Genomic DNA, 22,632 nt, shown 5'->3' on the forward strand with positions numbered 1-22,632 from the left:
AATTGAGAACAGACAGGTTAGCAAAGAACTGATGTATCTTGAAGTCATTACGAATGGAAAGTCTATTTCAGCTATGGTAGACTTTGTGGCCACATACAACTTTATCTCGTGGGAGGAGGCAGAGTGATTGGGCTTGAAGCCTAGGCCAAAGTAGAGGACCATCAAAACGGTAAACTCTGAGGCCAAGCCCATCCTTGGTGAAACAAGAGATGTGGCTATCCAAGTGGGGAGTTGGGCTGACAAAGCCAACTTCTTTGTGGTGCCCCTGGACGATTTCAAGATGATTCTGGGTATGAAGTTTCTGCAAAGCCAGAATGTTATGATGCTGCCAAAGTTTAACACGTTGATGATTATGGGGCCAAACATGTCCCACACAGTGTAGTGCCTTACGCAGAAAGGCAAGTCTTCAGTGTTATCGACGATGCGACTGAAAAAGGATATCAAGCATAAGGAGCAGACATTCTTAGTTGCGGTGTGTATAAAAGAAGGGAAGGTAGAAGCAGTAGTGTCGCCGACCCTAGCCCCATTGTTGGAGGAGTTTTGGGGGTGATGCCTCCGAAATTGCTAAAGCGTCTTCCACCAAGACGTGAGGTCGACCATAAGATTGAGTTGACCCCAGGAGCAAAGCCTCCCGCAATGGTTCCATATCATATGGGGCCAACTGAGTTGAAGGAGCTACGCAGGCAGTTAGATGAGATGTTGGATGCAGACATCGTTCATCCATCGAAAGCCTCATTTGGCACCCGGTTCTTTCTCAGATGAAACATGACATCTCTAAACTGTTATGTGTGGATTATCGTGCTTTGAACAAGGTCACAGTAAAGAACAAGTACCCATTGTCATTGATAGCAGACTTGTTCGATCAGCTAGGCAGTGCCCACATCTTTTCCAATTTAGATATGTGATCGGGTTACTGGCAGGTGAGGATTGCTGAATGTGATGAGCCAAAGACAACTTTTATCACTCACTATGGTGCTTACAAATTCTTAGTAATACCATTCGGGTTGACAAATGCTTCAGCCACGTTCACGACTTTAATGAACCAGATCTTCTACCCTTACTTAGACAAGTTCGTGGTAGTCTACCTGAATGATATCGTGATCTACAACAGCAACATGGAGGAACATGTCAGGCACTTGCGAACAGTGTTTCAAGTGCTGAAGGAGAATGACCTTTGTGTCAGACGAGAGAAGTGTCTCTTCGGGTAGGAGGAAAACAACTTCCTTGGCCACGTTGTGGGGCATGGAGTGCTGCGTATGGATGAGCAGAAGATAAAAGCCATCCAGAAATGTGTTCCACCAAACAAAGTGTCAGAATTACGGTCATTCCTTGGTTTGAAAATTATTGTCGGTGTTTTATCGAAGGTTATTCCCTCATTGTTGCTCCCCTCACAAATTTGTTAAAGAAGAATCGGGTATGGCTCTGGACAGAAGCGTGCCAAGATGCCTTTGATGGCTTGAAGAAAGCCTTAGTGAGGGAGCCAGTGTTGCAACTGCTTGATCACTCAAAACCCTTTGAGGTCCATACAAATGCCTCAAACTTTTCCATTGGTGGAGTTATTATGCAGGAGGGTCATCCGATTGCATATGAGAGTCAGAAGTTGAAGGATGCAGAGAGGTGTTACACGGTGCATGAACGTGAGATGACCGCCATTGTTTATTGCCTCAGAACCTGGCGACACTACTTTCTGGATGTCGAGTTCGTCGTCAAGATGAATAATGTGGCCACGAGCTACTTTCAGACACAGAAGAAGCTGACGCTTAAACAAGCTTGGTGGCAGATATTTTTGGCTGAGTTCGACTTTGGCTTGGAGTACAAGGTTTGAAAGATCAATGTTGTTGCAGATGCCCTGATCTGTAGGGCTGAACTGGCAGTTGTGTGTGCGGAGCCTTCTGAAGTGCATTTGGAGGGCACATTGTTGAGCCGCATATGCGAAGGGACGCAACAAGATTCGACAGCACAACACCTTGTTTCTCTGACACAGGCTGGAAAGACTCGACGATTTTGGCTACAAGATGACCTCCTCATGACAAAAGGAGAATGCATTTTCGTGTCGTGGTGGGGAAGCCTTCACTGAGAACTGCTTAAGGAGTGTCATGATACACTATAGGCTAGCCATCCTGGTGAAGAGCGGACCTTAGCACTTCTTGAGCGTAGCTACCATTGACTGCAGATGAGGGACGATGTTGAGGGGTATGTGCAGACATGCCTCATCTGCCAACAAGATAAGGGGACAAATCAGAAGGCTGCCGGTATCCTTGAGCCTCTGCCAATTCCAAAACGTCCTTGGGATAATATCTCCATGGACTTCATTGTTAGTCTGTCAAAGGTAGAGGGCCTCAGTTTTATTTTGGTTATGGTGGATTATTTCTTAAAATATGTCACCTTCATCCCAACTTCTAAGGAGTGCCCTATAGAAAAGTCTACAGAGTTGTTCGTAAAGCATGTGGTAAAGCACTGGGGCATACTAAAGAGCATTGTGAGTGATCGCGATGCTCGTTTTATGAACAAGTTTTGGCGTGAAGTATTTCAGCTACTTGGCTCTGATTTGCTGTTTTCAACAAGCTTCCATCCGCAAACAAATGAGCAAACAGAGCACATCAACGAGATACTTGAGCAGTACCTTAGGTACTTTGTTAGTGCCAATCAAAAAAATTGGGTGAAGCCTCTTGACGTGGCACAATTTTGTTATAATTTGCAAAAGAGCAAGTCTTCAGGCCACAACTCGTTTGAGATAGCCACGGGGCAGCAACCACTGACCCCACACACTCTTGCCGGACAAGAAAAGGGAAGGCCATCCTTCGCCTATCAGTTTGTTCGCAACTGACACGAGCATAATGAGTTGGCAAAGGCATTCTTACACAAGGCAACAAAGAGAATGAAAAAGTGGGCGAACAAGCATCGTCGGCTCACTGGGTTCCAAGTTGAAGACCAAGTGTTGGTGAAGTTATATCCTGGGCGCATAGGCATCTTCCGCGGACTACTCAGAAAGTATAAAGAACCCTTCACCATCACAAAGAAGGTGGGCAAGCTGGCATATAAGATGGACTTTCCACCAGACTTTATGGTGTATCCAGTGTTCCACGTGTGCAACCTCAAGCAGTTTCATCCAGATGACGGAGATCCAGAATGCGGTGTGCCATAACGCGCTTCCATCATGCAGAGGGCCCCAACAACACAACGGGCCGAGAAACGCCTCAATAAGATCCTTCGCCACAAGGTCAACTACTTGGGCGAAGTGAAAAAATATCTAGTGCAATGGGAGGAAACAACGAAACCAACATGGGAGACTGCATTCCGAATGAACAGCCACTACCCAGCTGAAGTTAGGGCTTACCATGAAATAGATGGCATCGAGGACGACACATGGTTTGAATGGGAAAGCATATTATCTTGCGACTTACATATAAAGTTGTGCTTAATTAGAGTCTGTTTTGCTTTTATTGAGTCTGATGTAAGCTTCCCGGTTCAGGTGAATCAATACCCCGAAGGGGCAGCCCCTATGCTTGAACTGTAATAGCCCTCAGGCAAAATTATGAATGAATTAAATGTGTTGAGCTTTCTTTTGTTCACCCTCATTGTGATTGCTTCTTGTGATTGCAATTCTTCTCCCTCTATTCTCTCTTGCTTTCTTGCACTCTGATTACAAGCTTTCGTGACTGACAAGCGAGCTGACAAGTAGGCTTGCGGCAGTAAGAAAGGACCGTCGCACCACGCTAGCCCATTGAAGAAAATAGGCTCGTGACAATTAGATTGTTTCTCATAAGTCAAATTAATGAATAAATTAACTTGTATACTTAATTATAATCATGATCATGCATTTATTTTAGCATTTTATCATATTAATTCATGCATGATTCGTTGAATAATTGCATTAAATCCCTACATTTATCATTAGTTTTGAGAAAACATGCGAAAAAGGTAAAAATTGGAAAAAGCATAAACTGCGAGTTAAAATTGGCGATTTAGGTCGTTTAGGAATTAGTTAGAAATATTTTCTTTAGGATTTAGGTTTTAATTAGTTAGATTAGAAAAAAATAATCGGCATTAGAGTTTTTTAGGAAGTTTTAGTAGTTAGATCATAACTAGATTAGGTTCAAAAGGAAAAATAAATAAAGAGGCAAATTTGTTAAGAAAGTTTATTAAATAGTTTAGAAATGAGTTTTTTTAGGAGTAGGGTTAGTAAGCATTTTTTAGAATTTAGGAAAATAAAGGGGGTGTTTTTGAAAGACACCCCTCTTTAAAACCCAACATAGATGGAGGAAGGGGTGTCCTTTGCCAATACGTGAACCCCTCTTCTTCTCAACCCTCTCTTCTTTCCCTCCGGTTTTCTTTCATCCTCTTTCCTTCTTCTTCTTCCCTCCTTCCTCACCGGAGTTCTTGATTTCTCACCGGGTTTCGTCGACGGCAAGGCAGAGGCTGCTTCTTTCCTCAACCCAGTCCAGCCACGGTAAGCATTGCTTTCTTCTTCTTCTCACTCTTTCTATTCTCAGCATACTCTAGTTCTTCCCCTTCTTCTTCTCTACCTCTGCTCCTTCTTTCTTCTTATTTGATTTTTATGTTTGCATTTTAGATTAGCTTATTTTGTTTCAAAAAAAAAAATGAAAAGATCAAATGTTGTAACTCTGTTTGATTTTCAAGTTCAGTTCAATCTAGCACTGTAATTCGCTTTAGCATCCATTGTGTTCTTGCATTCTCATTTTAGTTTCATTAATTTCATTCGCATTATCGAGTTTAGGTGTTTTTTTTAGATTTCTGCATCCATTTCATTGCAGCAGCAATAGTGAGATTCACGATTTCTACCATGAATCAACCATGAGATTCACGACCTGTGATCTCTTTCCAATGTTTCAACTAACCTCACTCACAACACTCACTTCATTCACATTCTGCTCACTTACGATAGCATCCAGCAATCACTGTGAGAGTTAGTTGTCGAAAAATTCATATCCAAATTACCGGACTTCTCTTATCCACCGTGAGTTGCAGCTGCATTGGCCGGATTCCTCTTGATCCGACATATTTGCCTTCTGAATCTCCTAGAATGTGCTTCAAATTGAAATTGTCTGGATCAGAGTTACGACAGTTTATCGGAGTCCTACTGTAGCTGCCGAAACCCTCTGAAGTTGCCGGTAATCATAAATTGGATCGTCAGGTTTGTCGGTCGTCCCTGCATCTCCCAGATTTCATCTGAAATCCCTTACCAGTTGATCTACTGCTAAATTTTTGCTCTGCTGGATTTAATTGTTGCTAGAATCGCTCAAAATTGGCCGACTCCCTATGCAGATCACCGTAACAACATTTCAACCACCGAAATCTCTCTGAATCTGTCGGATCCTCCACTGCTGTGAGACTAGATCCATTAAATCTACCGACGCCTATTAGTTGCCAAAAACCTTCTGCTAGCTCTGTTGGAGATCCACCGATAGATTTGCCAGCTTTATTCTACCGTGAAAGCAGAATCTGATCTGTTGTCGCCGCATTCCTTGCTTCTTTCGATAGACCTGCCAGAATACCCTTTCATTCACCGGATCCAATCCCCGGCAGCCCACTCTAACGACAATAGGTCTTGTCGTGGTCTGCTTCATGACAATTCGTGAGTCTTCAGTCGCGAAGAACAATTTTCACAGGTTTGTGTGTTTTTAAAACCAAATTTCACAGTTGTGTGCAATATTCAATGTCACGACACTTCATTTCATTAGTTTCATTAGGTAAAGCATTTTATTTTCATTAGTTTGATTTTTACGTTATTTTCATTTTAGGCATATCATTTTATTTCACATTTCAAACATTGCATTTTAGTTTTATTTTATGTGTTGCATTTAGCTTTACTTTAGATATATCACTTTGTACATTTTAGGTATTTTAGTAATTTTAGTTTTTACGTATTGCATTCTTTTATTCCGCACATTCTTACAGTATTTTATATTTTTTTAGTATAGTACTATTTGTTTCATCTTTCTGCTTTGTGTGTTTGTATTTCGCAGAAAAGCGCAGAGCAAAGGCAAGCAAGTGAGATACGTGGTGGTGCATGTTTGACACGTGACACGAGGCATGAGGCACGAGTGCGGAAGATACATTTTGTTTTTCTTTTAGAATTTAGGAATTTAATTCAATATTTGGGTTTGTAATAAAACCAATTTAAACCCTCTACGTAGGATATTCATTTGATGTAATAGGTAAGTAGTTTTATTTTTCTTGTATTTTTCCATTCTGGCAATAAAGTGTAGTTAGTTGCGTGTTTGAATACAAAGTATTCCCCGTTCCTTGAGTTTGACCCGGTCTCTACCACTTGTGAGAACCAGTTTTATATTTGGTGTCTAGTTTTCACATTGTTTTTCATATAAAATTATCTTTTCAAAAATCATTTTCTCAAAAAGAGACATCAAATCACATGTTGATATGCGATATTAGATTGATAATATTCATTATAATATTTAAATTTAGTAAAGTTTATACGTTCCGGTTAATATTATGACCTAGTATGTTTTTCAACATTCCACGATCCACCTAAATTAAATAATTGTTCCACAAGTTGAGTTGAATTATGGTTGCCTATACGGGCTCCATAGACCTAGGTAAGTGGTTTGCTTGCACTATAAGAAAAATGCGGATTAGCGATGGACGCTATCTGATGCTAATTCATCGCCAATCTATTTAGCGACGGATTAGCTATGGATAGCGTTCATCATAATTTTTCAGTCGCTAATTAGCGACAGAATTGATTTGTCACTACTTCTGTCACTAATTTGCGATAGATTAGCAAATGCCATGATCCGTCGCTAGTCTGTCGCTAAATAAGCATGGATTTGGTTTTGCAACAAATACATATCCGTTGCTATTTTAACGACAGATTAGCAATGGATTATATTCTGTCTCAAAATCAAATATTAGCGATAGATAATATCCGTCGCTAATCCGTCACAAATTTTTTTTAAAAAATTGTTTGAAATATAAATATCGAGAAAAAATTTCTCGTTATATAATTTATATAAGTTGTGTATAAAAGACAAAGTTCACATAAAAAATACATATACAATGTAGGTGAAACAAATTTAACACAAGTTACAAGTGAAACCCAAGGCCACGATTTAGTAGGATCTATGTTGATGAGCAAACCACAAACTCACCGTGAAAAGAAATAATAACCTAAGTGCATGTGATATAAACATAAGTAAACCACTAGAGATGCATTCAAGAATCAACAAGTGCAGCTTGTCCAACATAGGTAATTGAATGAGTGGTTATTAAAGTGTAAACTTCAGGCTTGTTCATTGGTTAAATACGACAGTTAGGATACAAAATGAACATGACACAAAAAAGAAAAGGTTTATAAATAGTGTAAGAGCTAAACCTTCTTCGCGAGTTCAATAATATGACCCTCATAAAGATCTTCACGCTCTCTAGCACGTTCAACAACATAAAACCACTCATCGTCCTCAAACATGGTGACAGCTTTACTGATACATAGACATGTCAAATTAGCCTAAACACAAAAGAAAATCAGCAAATATACAATTCTGGCAACACATTAACTAAAACCTATATGCACCTAATGGAGTAGCCCAATCCAAACAAGGAAGGTAACTAAAACTAAATTTACTTAGCAATTTACACATGTAAAAAACAAGAAAAAGAATTAAGAAGAAAGCTTGCAACAGATGCAAAGAACAAAGTATTATGACCAAGTTGCCAACTAAAGTTAGACAAAAATAACCTATCCAAAAAGAAACAAAACCAAAAGTAGATACATATTTATAAGATCAAAGGAAAAGGAGAACCTCCATCGAGTGGTTGAAGTAAGCTCCTTGCATTCCTGCATAAGAGAAAAAAGGACAGAGAAAGAAACATAAATATTAAACTATAGAAAATGAGATACAGACAACATGGGTGAAAAGAGAGAAAAGAAAAGGGCAATGGAACTCTAAAGTAAATAAACTCACTTCTAGCATTTTTACAAAATTCTCCTTGGATTTTTTCTGCTTGATGCATTTTTCCTCAGCTTCCTGCTTTTGTCTTTGGCCCAGGTACTATACCATCAAGAGCACAACATACTCAGAGAAGAATATAATAAAAACTTGACAGGATCCACATGGTTGTGTTGGTGTTGTATAAATAAAAAAACCATGAGAACTGAGATGGCAGGCTCAAACAACAAGTATGAACTAAGTATCTTTTTGCCATAAATATGGGCAGATATACCTCATTAAATGCTTGCTTCCTCTCACCAAGTGTTCTAAGAGCACCATACCTCTTGTCATTTATAATTACCCGCATGGCCTGAAGCTTGTTCTTTTTAGTTTTAAATAATCATCACGAATGAAATAAACAACCAAAAAGATGTTGAATAAGACATAATTACCTGCTCCCAAGTCCAATATGATTCAACATGTGCAGATTCCAGGAGCTCCTTAAATGCATTTTTTGCCTCCTATTTTAAGGAAAATGAGGGGGGCAACTAAATGTAAGCTCCAACTTTAAATGGTTAGAAATCGAAGCAACAAGAAGAAAATAAGAAAAATACCTGTTTAGTGGCATAAATCAATGGTTCTTCATCAACAGCCTTCTCCTCTGGCACAGGTGTCACATTGACCTTTCCAGTAACAGGCATTCCCCTTTTAGCTTCCTGGGCAAGCAATGTGAACATCATAATCACAATGAACCATCTAAAGCCAAAATCCTTCAAACAAAAAGCAGTCAAATTCTGTTTTCGGCAGATTTGAGGATGCTTGATTTCTATTTGGAAGTTTAAGTTGTCTCTCACATGCCAAAAAATTTAAATAAACAAGCACAAGATTTGCATGCCACAAAGTTTAAGAGAGAAAGGGGTTAGGGCGCAGCTCAAAGGGGCTTTGATGGATTGGCCGGAATCCTTCACGCCAGAAATCCTTCAGGCACGGTGAGAGGATGTTGTGTCGGAGGTCTGTTTCTCATCGAAGGTCATCGATCGCTGTGAATAGACAGTCATAACAGGAGAACTCCAAGGTCGAGGTGAGAGAGGCAGTGAGAAACAATGGTGAGGCAGCGAGAGAGGGGTGTCGCTAGTCGGATGGCAAGGAGAGCACCGGGATCGGTTGTGAGAGAGGCAACGAGAGAGAGTGGGGGTGCTCGGGGGTAAGGCAGCAAGACAAGGGGAGCATCGGGGGTGAGGCAGCGAGAGATGATGGTCACTTGCCGGATGGACACCAGAGGAATGATGCTAGTCGCTTGCCGGTGTCAGAAGGGAGGTAACGAGAGCAAGAGGGTTCGGGGGAGAGAGACATAGAGGGAGGAGGAGAGGGACACTTGAGTGCATCATCGCCGAAGGTGGGTGGTGCCGTAGTCCTTGGGTGCGTCATCGCCGAAGAAGGGAGGGGGGTGTCGTAGTCCTTGGGTGCGTCGTCGCCAGAGGGAGAGGAGGGAGACGAGAAAGGGGAAGAGAGAGAGAGAGAATTTCGTGCACGGTTTTATATCGAAAAGTAGCGATGGAAAAAATTCTATCTTATAATCTATTGCTAATTAGGGACGAATTAGCGATGGAAAAATTCTGTCGCTCATCCGTCATGAAGTTGCGACAGAATGTTTACGTCGTTAATTAGTGATTGATTTTGAGACAAAAAATTTCCCGTTGCTAATTTCGCAACTAATTCCAATTTTAAGGGCGACTAGTTTTCTCTAGCTAATCCGTCACAAATTTGCTATGAAAATAATCTATCATAAATTTTCGTCACTAATTAACGTTTTTCTTGTAGTGTTGATGCCTTCAAGTTGAAGGGTGTCAAGAAGACACTACTCAGTGTGTGCCACTCTTTTGCCTTGAAGCAAAAGCAGCAGGCTCTCTCTCTGGTGGGCAAGAGGGACAATTGAAAGGTTTTAGCCGATTAGAGATACATCATATGGCAGGGCAACTGTCTCTCTCAGATGATAGCACCTGAGTCAATCAAAATTTAATATAATCTAATTGAGATTTTAGTTGTTATTTTGACAAAAAATTATGTGCTTTTTGATTAGCCCTTTTTGGCCAAATACCTACTTTTTGTCTAAGTTTTTTGTGAATGATTTTTGGAGGGAAAAGTTTGCTTTTATGAAAATTGTTTAGTTTTACATTTATCATGAAAAAGAAATCCATAGATTTTAAATAGAGCAGAAGTGACTTTATGGGCAAGGACTTTTAGGGGCATATCAATCGAGCTTTGAACTTTGAACATTGGCTTTGGATTTTGGATCGACTCGATTTGATCTTGATGTTGGTTTGACTATGTTTTTTTTTTAAATCTCTTAAAGAGAATCGTTTTGGTATGATGTCTTTAGAGTTTGATCGATGATTAGTGTCCATTTTGAGTGTCACCTAGCCTAAAAGCTAGCTCCAACTTTTCTAGAGCTGTTGAGATGCCTTTAAGGTCGCATTCAAACAATCTGAATAATAGACCAATGTAGTCTCAGTTTCTAGTCTTTACTTGCCTGCAACTTTGTCTCTCTTTCTCTTTTTATTGTTTTTCTTGAGTTTCCACAGCGTAAATGTATTATGGTAGTCAATCGTCTAGTATGAAAGCCCGTTAGCCATAGCACGCATGGGTGCGAGCTTGGTTGTATTACAAAAATGAGGTTGTGATTCACTCTTCCACATCCAATATTTACCCAGCAGAGAGGCAACTGTCTCTTTTAAGAAAGTGTCATTGTTGCACACTTCGAACTCATTTAGATCCCATCATCACCAAGGTTTTCTTTTAGATAATATAATTCTAAATGGGCTCAAGTCTAAGTGTACAACAAATCAGATTTGATGTATGTAAATTGTGTTTGGCTTATTGGCTTATGTGCAGAGAAAATCATATTTATTTTGATGTATGTCAATTATGTCTTACATATATGTACAAAAAATCAAATTTTATGTATGTGAATTGTGTTTTGCTTAGGTGCACAGAAAATCAGATACCATACTTAAAAATTGAACCCAAAGTCTGATTTTACCTGAGTCCGAATCAAACCCGACCCGTTGACACCCCTAATTTTAACACACTCAAGGCACCACCATACAAGTTGATGCTTAGGAAAATGGCAAAATCTTACAAGAATACAGCCTAAAGAAAGCTTGAAAGTCATTGCATTCCAGCCATACGTAGCCTGACTCTTGCGACCACACAAAGAATATGCAGGCATAATACTGTATATATATATATATATATATATATATATATATATATATATATATATATATATATATATATATATATATATATATATTTTTACAAATCAGTGTTCCTTCTCATCTTCACATTAACCTACTCCCATTACTACCTGACCCCACTAGTGTTTCAACTCCCCAGCCTCAACCCTAGTCACCAAACATTTCTTGCCACGCGTTGTTGGGAAAATCTACCTAAGTTGGTGTGTTTGAAAAATAAGTTCTCACAGCTCCTGCTGGGTAATTCAGTAAAACTTTTTCTTTTGTATCTCCTTTTCTTCAGAGTTGTTTATTAAGAACATACTTGATTTTTGTTTATGATCAGTAGGGAGAAAAAGTCGGAGGAGCGCCGAAAAGCTCCCTTTCCTCTGACTTTTTTTTCCCAGCTTTACGGATTTCTTCTCCCTCAACCACCCAAAGCCAGGGAAAAAAAAGTCGACGATGATGATGCTATATTGGGCTGGATTCAGGATGGAGGTTTTCTGATTTTTGGCTGTTCCTACCAAATCCCGATGTGATTCTTCATGCATTCAGCTGTTTCGAATCTGATCTGTATGATGTGACTCACATCAAAACAGGAGTAAATGTCTCTATCAATTGCGCCTTAAGGGTAAAGTTATCCTATATGGGTGAAATCATGACTTTGAGTTCTTTCAAAAAAAAAAAAATCATTAGTTTGAAAAAAAATAGAAAAGGGCAGGTCAGAAACATTCTTGGGGTATTTTTTTTTTCTGAAAGTCAAGCTGGATTTAGAAGAACAACAGCCGTCCCATGTGGTAGAAGGATTAGATCCTGTCCTTCAGCTTGACACAGGACCCCGCTTACCACATGGGATATGTTTTTGTTAATAACTTTTTTATTTTTATTTTTTTCTCTTGAATCCAATTATAACCCAATTTAGTGCAAAGCAAGGTTCAGTTGGTCTTGGATTTCTTTAGCAGGTCACCACACCATTACCATGTCTAGTTTGCATTCAAATTCTTTATTATCCAAAGAGACATTAAAATAAGCTCCCACTAAAAGTAAAAAGAATATATCAATTCATTTAAAGAACTCCAGAGAAAAAAAAAAGGTGAGAATTTGGTTTCCCTTTTTCTGTCATTAGCCGACAGATGGTAGATTACCGAATATCCCTTTTACTTTTTGTTAAGAAAAACAGTAAATCTTATCTTAAGAAGATAAGATATGCAAGAGATAAGGAAGACACGACTTGCAGCTGTGTCTGGCTAAGACTTGTTGGCCTCAATGGATGCTAGTTGACATCATTAAATTTTTTTTTTAATAAACTAATAGTGATATGTTACCGTATTTTTAGGGTCGTGTAGAATTGCTCAGTTGGTTAGGCAGGCCGAGCGTCCAGATGCTCGGAATCGCTCAGACGTCACGAGTTCGTTCAACTGTTTGTAGGACAACCTCAAAGAGGTTAGCCAAGTTAGAACGGGCCTAGGCTGTCAGATCGGCAGTCAGGGTCCAACTCCTACGGGCACTATCCCCTTGCATAAGCCGAAGCAAACGGTTGTAACCCAGCTATTTTTTGGGTTAGTGGGTGGCCAAAAAATGGCTTAAAAAAAAGCAATTTTCTTAAAAATATTCTCCAGCCATTTTCTGTCTACTCAACAATCGAAAACTGATCTGATTGATGCCATTTATGCTGGACAGTAACAGCCTGACCAATTTTTTTGCAACCCAAAAATGATTAGACAAAAAAAGTTGAAAAACGACAGACAAAGATGGGATTAGTCAGACCCATCTTTGTAACTTCGTACTATTGGGATTCGAACTTGCAACGTCCCAACACAAGGTGACGTAGACTAATTGCTCCTGCCAGACAAGCTGAGCACCCATTGGTCAGACAAAAGAGTTAAAAACAACCCGACCACTTCCAAACCAGTGGTTGGGTTTAGCAAGCCCAAAAATTGTCTTAACAACCAACAAAAGAGTACTACCAACAAAAGAGTACCACCCAAGTAGGGATGGCAGTGGACCGGGGGAAAGCGGGGCCCCGCCTCGCCCCGTTTGGACCAGGAATGAAGGGTATGAAACGGGGATGGAGGTGGGGGCGGAGGATAAAATCCATCCCCGCCGCGGAGGCGGGGCGGGGGTGGACATGCACTTTTCCCCGCCCCGCCCCGTCCCCGCCACGATCCCCACCCCAACCCCGCCCCGTCCCCGCCACGATCCCTGCCCCAACCCCGCCCCGACCACTTTTCCCCGCAATATCCCCGCCCCGCCCCGCCTCATCCCCGTTTGGACCGGGGATGAAGGGTATGAAACGGGGATGGAGGCGGGGGTGGAGGATAAAATTTTGAGGCAGGGCGGGGGTGGAAACCTTGTCCCCCGCCCCGCCCCACTGCCATCCCTACACCCAAGTAATATCCCATATGGTAAGAAGGGTCCTGTGTCAAACTGAAGGCCCCCGGATCGAATCCCTCTACCACATGGGGAGGCTGTTGTCCTGGTAGGGGTCCACCTAACCCCGCCTTTCAAAAAAATTGGACCAACCAAAAAATGGGTGGATAGTGATTCTGTGAAGAGGTGTGGAAGGTTGTTGGTGGAAGTCATGGGAGGGTGGTGGGAGAGCAAATACCAAACTCTTGATCAACCAGGTTTACATTATTAAAAATTTGTGAAATTTAGGTTGGAAGGTTTGTTTTTTCACACACTCGGTTTTGAAGAGAGTTTAGTTTGTGAAAACTTAGTTTTGTAGCCTCCCATGCATATATAAAACTAAATTTTTTGTTAAAATTCTGGTTAATGTCCAAAAACTAAGTTTTAAGCATCATCCATGTGCTTAATAATTATTCAAGAAAGGCAGAGGAACAACCCTTCCATCCTATATTTGCTTTGTTATCCTGCCTTGGAGTATACCGAGGCAGAATTTACAGCCTGATGTGATGTAAAAAAGGTAAACATCCTCATGCCGATATTATTATTATTATTATTTTATTCGACAGATAAAGTTGGGATTAGACCGACCCTACAGTTATACAACCTTATCATTTGGGATTCGAACTTGCAACTGCTCGACACAAGGTGACTTACACTAACTGCTCCTGTCAAACAATCGGTCATGAAGAGATTATTTTGTAAAGCTATAATTAAATAAAATAAAATAAAATTAACACACACATATTCACAAGCGAGCGCATGCACACACTGTTGGGTCCAGCCCTATCGCTCATTAATGGTATGGGAAAGTGGATTAGCCACCCACTTGTCATTAATGCAGAAGAAGTTGAAGGGTTAGCCCTATCCCCTCATTTAATGATGAGGGGAAGTGAAATAGCCACCTAACTCTCATTAATGCAGGAAGTTGAAGGGTTAAAACCTCTTCGGTTTCTGGAATGAGTCTAGAAGGCTCACTTCTAGGAGGTTCATATCTAGAAGACTCTATGCCATCTATAAATAGGGGTGTAGAGGCTGTGTGCAGAAGGAAGAGGGTAGAGTGGCTGTGTGCAGTGTGGAGAGAGAGAAGAAGTAAGAGAGAGAGAGTAGAAAGAAGAAAAGGAAGGAAGAAGGTTCGTCACCACGCATTGATCCTCAAAGAAAGGTGTTGGTTGTGGTGTGGGCTTTGACTCGGGTTGTGCACCCGAGAGGTAATCTTGTATTCATTTCTTCCTGTGTTTTCTTTGTTGTTATTATCTTTAGCTTTGGGCAAGCTATTGGACGTTGTACTCTCTACATTGTACTCTCTACTTTCATTATAGTGGATTATTCTCTCTGTGCCCCATGGATGTAGGTCGTGTTGACCGAACCACGTAAACCCTTGTGTTGTGATTTGATTGTGCCTTTGTTAGATCCTATATTGCTTCCGCATATTTTTTTGTTATCTTAATTTCTCTACAAGTGGTATCAGAGCTGGTTCATGGAAAATCATGTCTTCTAAGTCAGTTAGCTCTAAGTTTGAGGTGGAGAGGTTTTATGGCAAATGAAACTTTTCCTTATGGCAAAGAAGGGTGAAAGCTCTACTTGCACAGCAAGGGTTGCACAAGGCTCTTGTCGGGAAGGCGAATAAGCCAGAAAGCATGACCGATGATGAATGAGATGATCTTGACTTGAGGGCTGCTGGTGTGATTGAGTTGTGTCTATCAGATGAAGTCATGTGTAACGTGATGGAAGAGAGGACAACAACGGGATTGTGGTTGCGGCTAGAGAGCCTCTACATGACCAAGAACTTGTCCAACAAGTTACACCTCAAGAAACAACTTTATAGTCTTCGTATGAAGGAAGGTACTCCCATTCTTGACCATCTTAGTGTGTTTAATAAGATTATTGCTGGTCTGTTTAGTCTGGATGTTAAACTTGAAGATGAGGATAAAGCTTTATTGTTACTAACCTCATTGTCACCATCTTATGAGCATCTTGTGACAACCATAATTTATGGAAAAGAAACATTGGATATGGAAGATGTCACAGGTACACTCATTTCCAATGAAATTAGGAGAAGACCATCACCGAATGAGGATTCTGGTGAAGGATTGATGGTGAGTTCATCCAAAGGCAGGGGTCGGTCAAAGGACAGGAAAAATGACCGCAGATATAGGAGCAAGTCCAGGTCAAGGAAGGACATCACTTGCTACAATTGTGGAAAGAAAGGGCACTTCCAGAATCAGTGCAAAGAGCCAAAGAAAAATCAGAAAAAAGGAAAAGCGACAGAATCATCAGAAACCAAAGAAGATACCACAGCCACAGTTGAAGGTGAGCTTGTGATTTTGTCTACTACTAATAATCCATGTATCTGTGTATATCAGGATACAGATTGGGTCATAGACACAGGAGCCTCGTACCATGCCACACCACAGAGAGAATACTTCAGTACATACAGGACCGGTAATTTTGGTGTTGTCCGAATGGGAAACACAGAAACGGCAAAATTTGTAGGTATTGGAGATATTCATCTCCAGACCAGTCTTGGGTACATATTGGTACTCAAGGATGTCAAACATGTTCCAGACTTGAGGTTGAATTTGCTTTCAGTAGGAAAGCTTGATGAAGAGGGCAGAAACAATGTTTTTAGCCAAGGACAGTGGAAACTCAGCAGCGGGTCATTGGTTCAGGCCAGAGGAAAGAGATGTTGTACTCTTTACAAGATGCAAGGCAAGGTATGCAAGGGATAGTTGAATACAACTGGGGACTCTTCTATTGATTTGTGGCACAGTCGATTAGGCCACATGATTGAAAAGGGCTTGCAGATTCTTGCTAAGAGGGAGCAACTCCCAGAGTTAAAAGGTACACGTCTAAACCCGTGTGTTCATTGCTTAGCTGGTAAGCAACATAGAGTATCCTTTGTTAGAAATGCCTTTCATAGAAAATCTCGCATTCTGGAGCGAGTTTATATTGATGTTTGTGGTCCTCTGAGAACAAAAACTGTTAATGGTTTTACTGATGTGAAAACTTTCAGTGGTGCACTCTATTTTGTTACTTTTATAGATGACTTCTCCAGGAAGGTTTGGGCATACCCTCTGAAAACCAAGGATCAGGTTCTTGATGTATTCAAGCAATTCCATGCTATGGTTGAGCGAGAAACAGGAAAGCAACTGAAATGCATCAAGTCAGATAATGGTGGCGAGTACACAGGTCTATTCCATGAATATTGTAAAATTCATGGAATTCGCCACGAGTTGACAGTTTCAGGTACCCCACAACACAATGCAATTGCAGAAAGGATGAATCGTACAATTGCAAAAAGAATCAGGTGTATGCTTGCACAGTCCAAGCTGCCAAAGAAATTCTGGGGCGAGGTCTTAAGGACAACAGTTGATGTGATCAACTTGTCTCCTGCTCATGCCTTAGCAAATGATGTTGCAGATAGGGTATGGTCAGGAAAGAATGTGTCTTACAAGCACCTGAGGGTATTTGGATGCAGGGCATTTGCACATATCCCCAAGGAGGAGAGGTCCAAGCTTGATGATAAGACGAGGCAATGCATTTTTCTGGGATATGGTGATGCCGAATTCGGCTACAGGCTATGGGATCCAGAGAAGCAGAAGGTATTCAGATCCAAAGACGTGGTATTCTTTGAAGACCAGACACTTGAAGATATCAAGAAAGATGTGTCAATTCAGACTTCTGCAGGTGGATCTATCCACTTAGATCCAGTTACTCCTTCAGTGGCACAAGTTAAAGGAAGAACAGTGCAGGAAGATGATGCAGAGGCGGATGTTGATTTACCCGCAGGCCATGTTGAGCAGGAAGAAGTTAGAGAACAACCTCTTCCAGAACCCCAATTGAGAAGATCTTCCAGAGAGTCACAACCTTCCAGATGGTATTCTCCACATGAGTATGTGATGCTTACTGATGCAGGTGAACCAGAGAGTTACCAGGAAGCACAAGAGTATGAGCAGAAAGAACAATGGCTAATAGCTATGCACGATGAGATGGATGTATTGCAGAAGAACCACACTTATGATTTGGTGGAACTACCAGAAGGCAGAAAGGCCTTGAAGAACAAGTGGGTTTTCAGGTTGAAGACTCAAGAACAATGCTCTCAACCAAAGTACAAAGCTAGATTGGTTGTGAAAGGCTTTGGTCAAAAGCAAGGTATTGACTTTGATGAGATTTTCTCTCCTATTGTTAAAATGTCTTCTATTCGTGTTGCTCTAGGTATTGCTGCTAGCCTGAACTTGGAGATTGAGCAGTTAGATGTGAAGACTGCTTTTCTCCATGGTGATTTGGAGGAGGAGATATACATGGAGCAACCAGAAGGCTTTAAAGTCAAAGGTAAAGAAAATCTTATATGCAGGTTGAAAAAGAGCTTGTATGGGCTGAAGCAAGCTCCAAGACAGTGATACAAGAAATTTGATTCATTTATGGCTGAAAATGGATACAATAGATCGACTGCAGATCATTGTGTCTACATAAAATGGTTCGGTGAGAATTTTATTATTCTTTTGTTATATGTTGATGATATGCTTATCCTTGGAAAAAATATGTCTATAATTGACAGGCTTAAGAAGGAACTGAGTAAGACCTTTGCAATGAAGGACATAGGGTCAGCAAAGGAAATATTGGGCATGCAGATCTCTCGTGATAGAAAAACCAAGAAGATATGGTTATCACAGGAGAAATACATCGAAAAGGTGTTGGACAGGTTCAGTATGAACAATGCAAAGCCAGTTGGTTCTCCTTTTGCAGGTCACTTTAAGCTGAACTCGGAGCAGAGTCCATCAAGTGACGAGGAGAAGGAGAAAATGAAGAAAGTTCCTTATGCTTCAGCAGTCGGAAGCTTGATGTATGCGATGGTATGTACGAGACCAGACATCGCATATGCAGTAGGTGTTGCTAGTAGATTCCTTGCAAATCCAAGAAAAGAGCATTGGGCAACAGTAAAGTGGATCTTTAGATATCTCAAAGGGAGCTTCAAAGTTTGTTTAAGCTTTGGTGGTGAATCACCTGTCTTGACAGGTTACACAGATGCAGATATGGCTGGAGATATTGATACGAGGAAGTCCACATCTGGTTTTGTACTCACTTTTGCAGGGGGACCTGTGTCATGCCAGTCAAAATTGCAAAGGTGTATTGCTTTGTCTACTACTGAGGCAGAGTACATTGCTCTTACAGAAGCTTGCAAAGAGATGTTGTGGATGAAAAGATTCTTGATGGAGTTGGGTTTTGAGCAAGACAAGTACTTGGTGTACTGCGACAGTAAGAGTGCCATTCATCTCGCCAAGAATCCGAGTTTTCATTTAAAGTCAAAGCATATAGATATCAGGTACCATTGGATCCGAGATGTGTTTGAGAAAAATTTGCTTCATCTTGCAAAGATCTCCACAAATGATAATGGTGCAGATATGCTGACAAAGGCCTTACCGATGGAGAAACAAAATACATGTCGGCAATTAGCCGGCATGAACTTCAATTGATTAGTTGAATTGAAGTATCCCCTAGGGCTGGAGGGGGAGATTGTTGGGTCCATCCCTATCCCTCATTAATGGTATGGGGAAGTGGATTAGCCACCCACTTGTCATTAATGTAGAAGAAGTTGAAGGGTTAGCCCTATCCCCTCATTTAATGATGAGGGGAAGTGAAATAGCCACCTAACTCCCATTAATGCAGGAAGTTGAAGGGTTAAAACCCCTTCGGTTTCTGGAATGAGTCTAGAAGGCTCACTTCTAGGAGGTTCATATCTAGAAGACTCTATGCCATCTATAAATAGGGGTGTAGAGGCTGTGTGCAGAAGGAGGAGGGTAGAGTGGCTGTGTGCAGTGTGCAGAGAGAGAAGAAGTAAGAGAGAGAGAGAGTAGAAAGAAGAAAAGGAAGGAAGAAGGTTCGTCACCACGCATTGATCCTCAGAGAAAGGTGTTGGTTGTGGTGTGGGCTTTGACTCGGGTTGTGCACCCGAGAGGTAATCTTGTATTCATTTCTTCCTGTGTTTTCTTTGCTGTTATTATCTTTAGCTTTGGGCAAGCTATTGTACGTTGTACTCTCTACATTGTACTCTCTACTTTCATTATAGTGGATTATTCTCTCTGTGCCCCGTGGATGTAGGTCGTGTTGACCGAACCACGTAAACCCTTGTGTTGTGATTTGATTGTGCCTTTGTTAGATCCTATATTGCTTCCGCATATTTTTTTGTTATCTTAATTTCTCTACACACACAAGGTACGTTGAGTCAACATATTTTAAATCAAAATGAGTTAAAAAAGGTTTTTATTTTCTATCACAAAGTTTTAGTTGAATATGATCTCTCTCAAAACACATCTAAACATGAAAAATACCTCATCCAATGCATGCTTTCCATTACGCTACAGAGAATACATCTGTACGTTCATATTAAATAAACATGTAGAGTTAGCTTTTTCAGAAAATGACAATACTACTCTTGAGAATAATGCTAATTCATAGCAAAGCCACCATATATCAAAATATTTTTTGAATACCTACCTGATTGATTTTCGCTGAATATGAAGGCATTTTTGATGATTTTACCCTTTCAATGAAACATAAAAAAAAGAAGTAGCTTTCACATTCACTACCCTTTCACGAAACTCCTTTCTTAAGAAAGTCCAAATAAGATAGGGATATAAATAACAAAAGTTAGGATTCAGAGTCATGAAGTAGATAACACCCTCCAAGCCCATTGGTGAAATATGACAGTGGTTTTCGCTATCACAAACCAGTGAAACTCTACTTTTAGGTGATACGAGTTTTGCCTTAAAGTAAACAAAGTGAAACTCTGTTTTTAGACATAATTGTAACCTGTGAGACTGTGCAATAAATTGTGAAAGACTGTTTTATGCCCAAAAAAAACTGCATGTAACATGGTGGACACAACAAAAAACCTGCAGAACTCGTTCAAATAGTGAAACTTAATTCTTTGAAAAAAAAAAACTAAAACCTACCTGCAACATATACGCAGATTAAGCAAAAAACCTAAAAACTAAAAACTTGTTTTTTGCTATCGCCCCTCATTGAGTCAGCAACTCCAGCGGCAATGAAAATGATCTTTTCTAGCACAACCCAAAACTACGCGAGAAAAAATTGAGTTTATGTGGCATAGATCCTATATGCACTAGTGAAAATCCAGATTTTCCGGTGCAGTATACACTAGCGCCACTGAAAATCTTTCTCCCATAAACATTTTTAAGGGAGGGATCCCTCCCTTTTCCTTTTTATTCCCTCTTGAAAACCCCAAATACCCAAAAACAATTGAAATTGTCAGACACCAATGCTCTCTCACTCTCTTCATCTCTTCCAAGCAAGGATTCTGTGAGGGTTTGGGTTGCTGCTCGTGAATATCTGATGGGATATTTCAGGTTCAATGAATAAATTAGACTTTAGATATGGATCATAGAGTAAATCAGACGAAAGATCCAAGTCTGGGATGAAAATTGGACACTGGATCCACTATCCGAGTTGAAATGAATTAGATCTCAGATATAGATAAAATATCAGATGAAAGAATTGATCCGGGTCTGAATTGGGACTTGTCGTAGTTTAGAAAATTGATAGAAACTGTATCTTAAGTAAATTTTTATTTTTTTGTTTTTGCCCTGCAGGGCAGGTAAACTAAATTCAGAGCTAGAACACTAACTCAACCGACTGAAGTTAGCTCAATTTGGACTAAATTGAGCTCAAACAACGCATCATTGTATCCTTGACACCCAATTAAGCATGTTGTATGTCTTCTTTAAATGTGCCTAGTGATCTTACATGCCAAGTAAATTTGATATACTTTACATTCAAACAAAATTTCATTCTAAAAAACTAATTCAAACCAAATTCGCCCCCTCCACACACACACACACACACACACACACACACATATATATATATATATATAATTTGCTTATTTATATAAAAGATCCATATTTTAAATGAATATACTCTTTTCATATATATGAAATACATATTTATTATTTATTTTTAATGAATAAAATTTAAAACCTTGACTCGTCTGAGTTATTGAGTCAAGTTTGGTCGATCCGAGACCGAGTCTCGAGAATGTCAAACATGATTGAAATATTTATATTGATCAACAATTTTCTTGATAATGAAGTGAGATGTGTCTTCTAAGTCTTTGAAGTCTTCCAAGGCATCATTTAAGTGATCTTTTTATTGACACTTCAATTTTGATCGAGTCATTCCATGTCAACAGTCATATTCCAAAATCCAATGTTTTTGACCTATTTTAAATTTATACTAACTCTAACTTTATTTTTTGCCTTTAAAATAATATTATCAATAATTTTGTCTAAAATATCAATTAAACTAGAGGATTTTAGCTTTCAATCAAGCTAAAAATCAATTCAATCTGACTTAAGGGTCAAAAGTTATGTCCAAAAGAAGTGACTTATTAAGTAAAAATTATGTTTTTAGGTATGACCCACTGAGTGTATTTTTACAACAAAAAAATTAAATTTAGTTTTTTACTTTAAAAAATAAATCAACATAAAGGATGTTATCTTTCTAATGCATCAAAAATCACTTCAAAAAAACATACAAATAAGAAGTTATGACCAAAACAAGTTAACATATCAGGCAACAATCCATGTGTCGTTAGAAAAATGTTAACGATACATGAATTATCGTTAATAGTTTTTTTATGTATCGTTAGTAATTTTTTTCATGTATTGTTAAGGGAGTTAAAAAATAATGAATTGTCATTAGCAAATCCCAATATGTCAGTAGCATTTTAGAGTACCGTTAGCACTTCTGTAGTGTCATTAGCATTTCTGTAGATTAAAAATGTATGTTATTTTAAAAATAAATTGCCCATTTTTTAATTTTTATCTCACAAAATAGCGAGGTAGGATTTAGCCCAATTCTAAATCCCTAAATCCAATCTAACCTACCTAATCCCTATATATTAGGCTTGAAATACCCTTGGCCAATCAAAGAAATCCTTTCAAACTTCAACCAATAGGATCTCACCAACTCAACCTTGAACGGATTCCAAATTTGTAGGAATTATACTGAAACCCATCAAGAAAAGCTATAAATCAGGGTCTACCCTCCATTTCAGCATC

This window comes from Nuphar pumila, chromosome 5 (assembly GCF_984573655.1).
Source record: "Nuphar pumila chromosome 5, dmNupPumi1.hap1.1, whole genome shotgun sequence".
Taxonomy (NCBI): domain Eukaryota; kingdom Viridiplantae; phylum Streptophyta; class Magnoliopsida; order Nymphaeales; family Nymphaeaceae; genus Nuphar; species Nuphar pumila.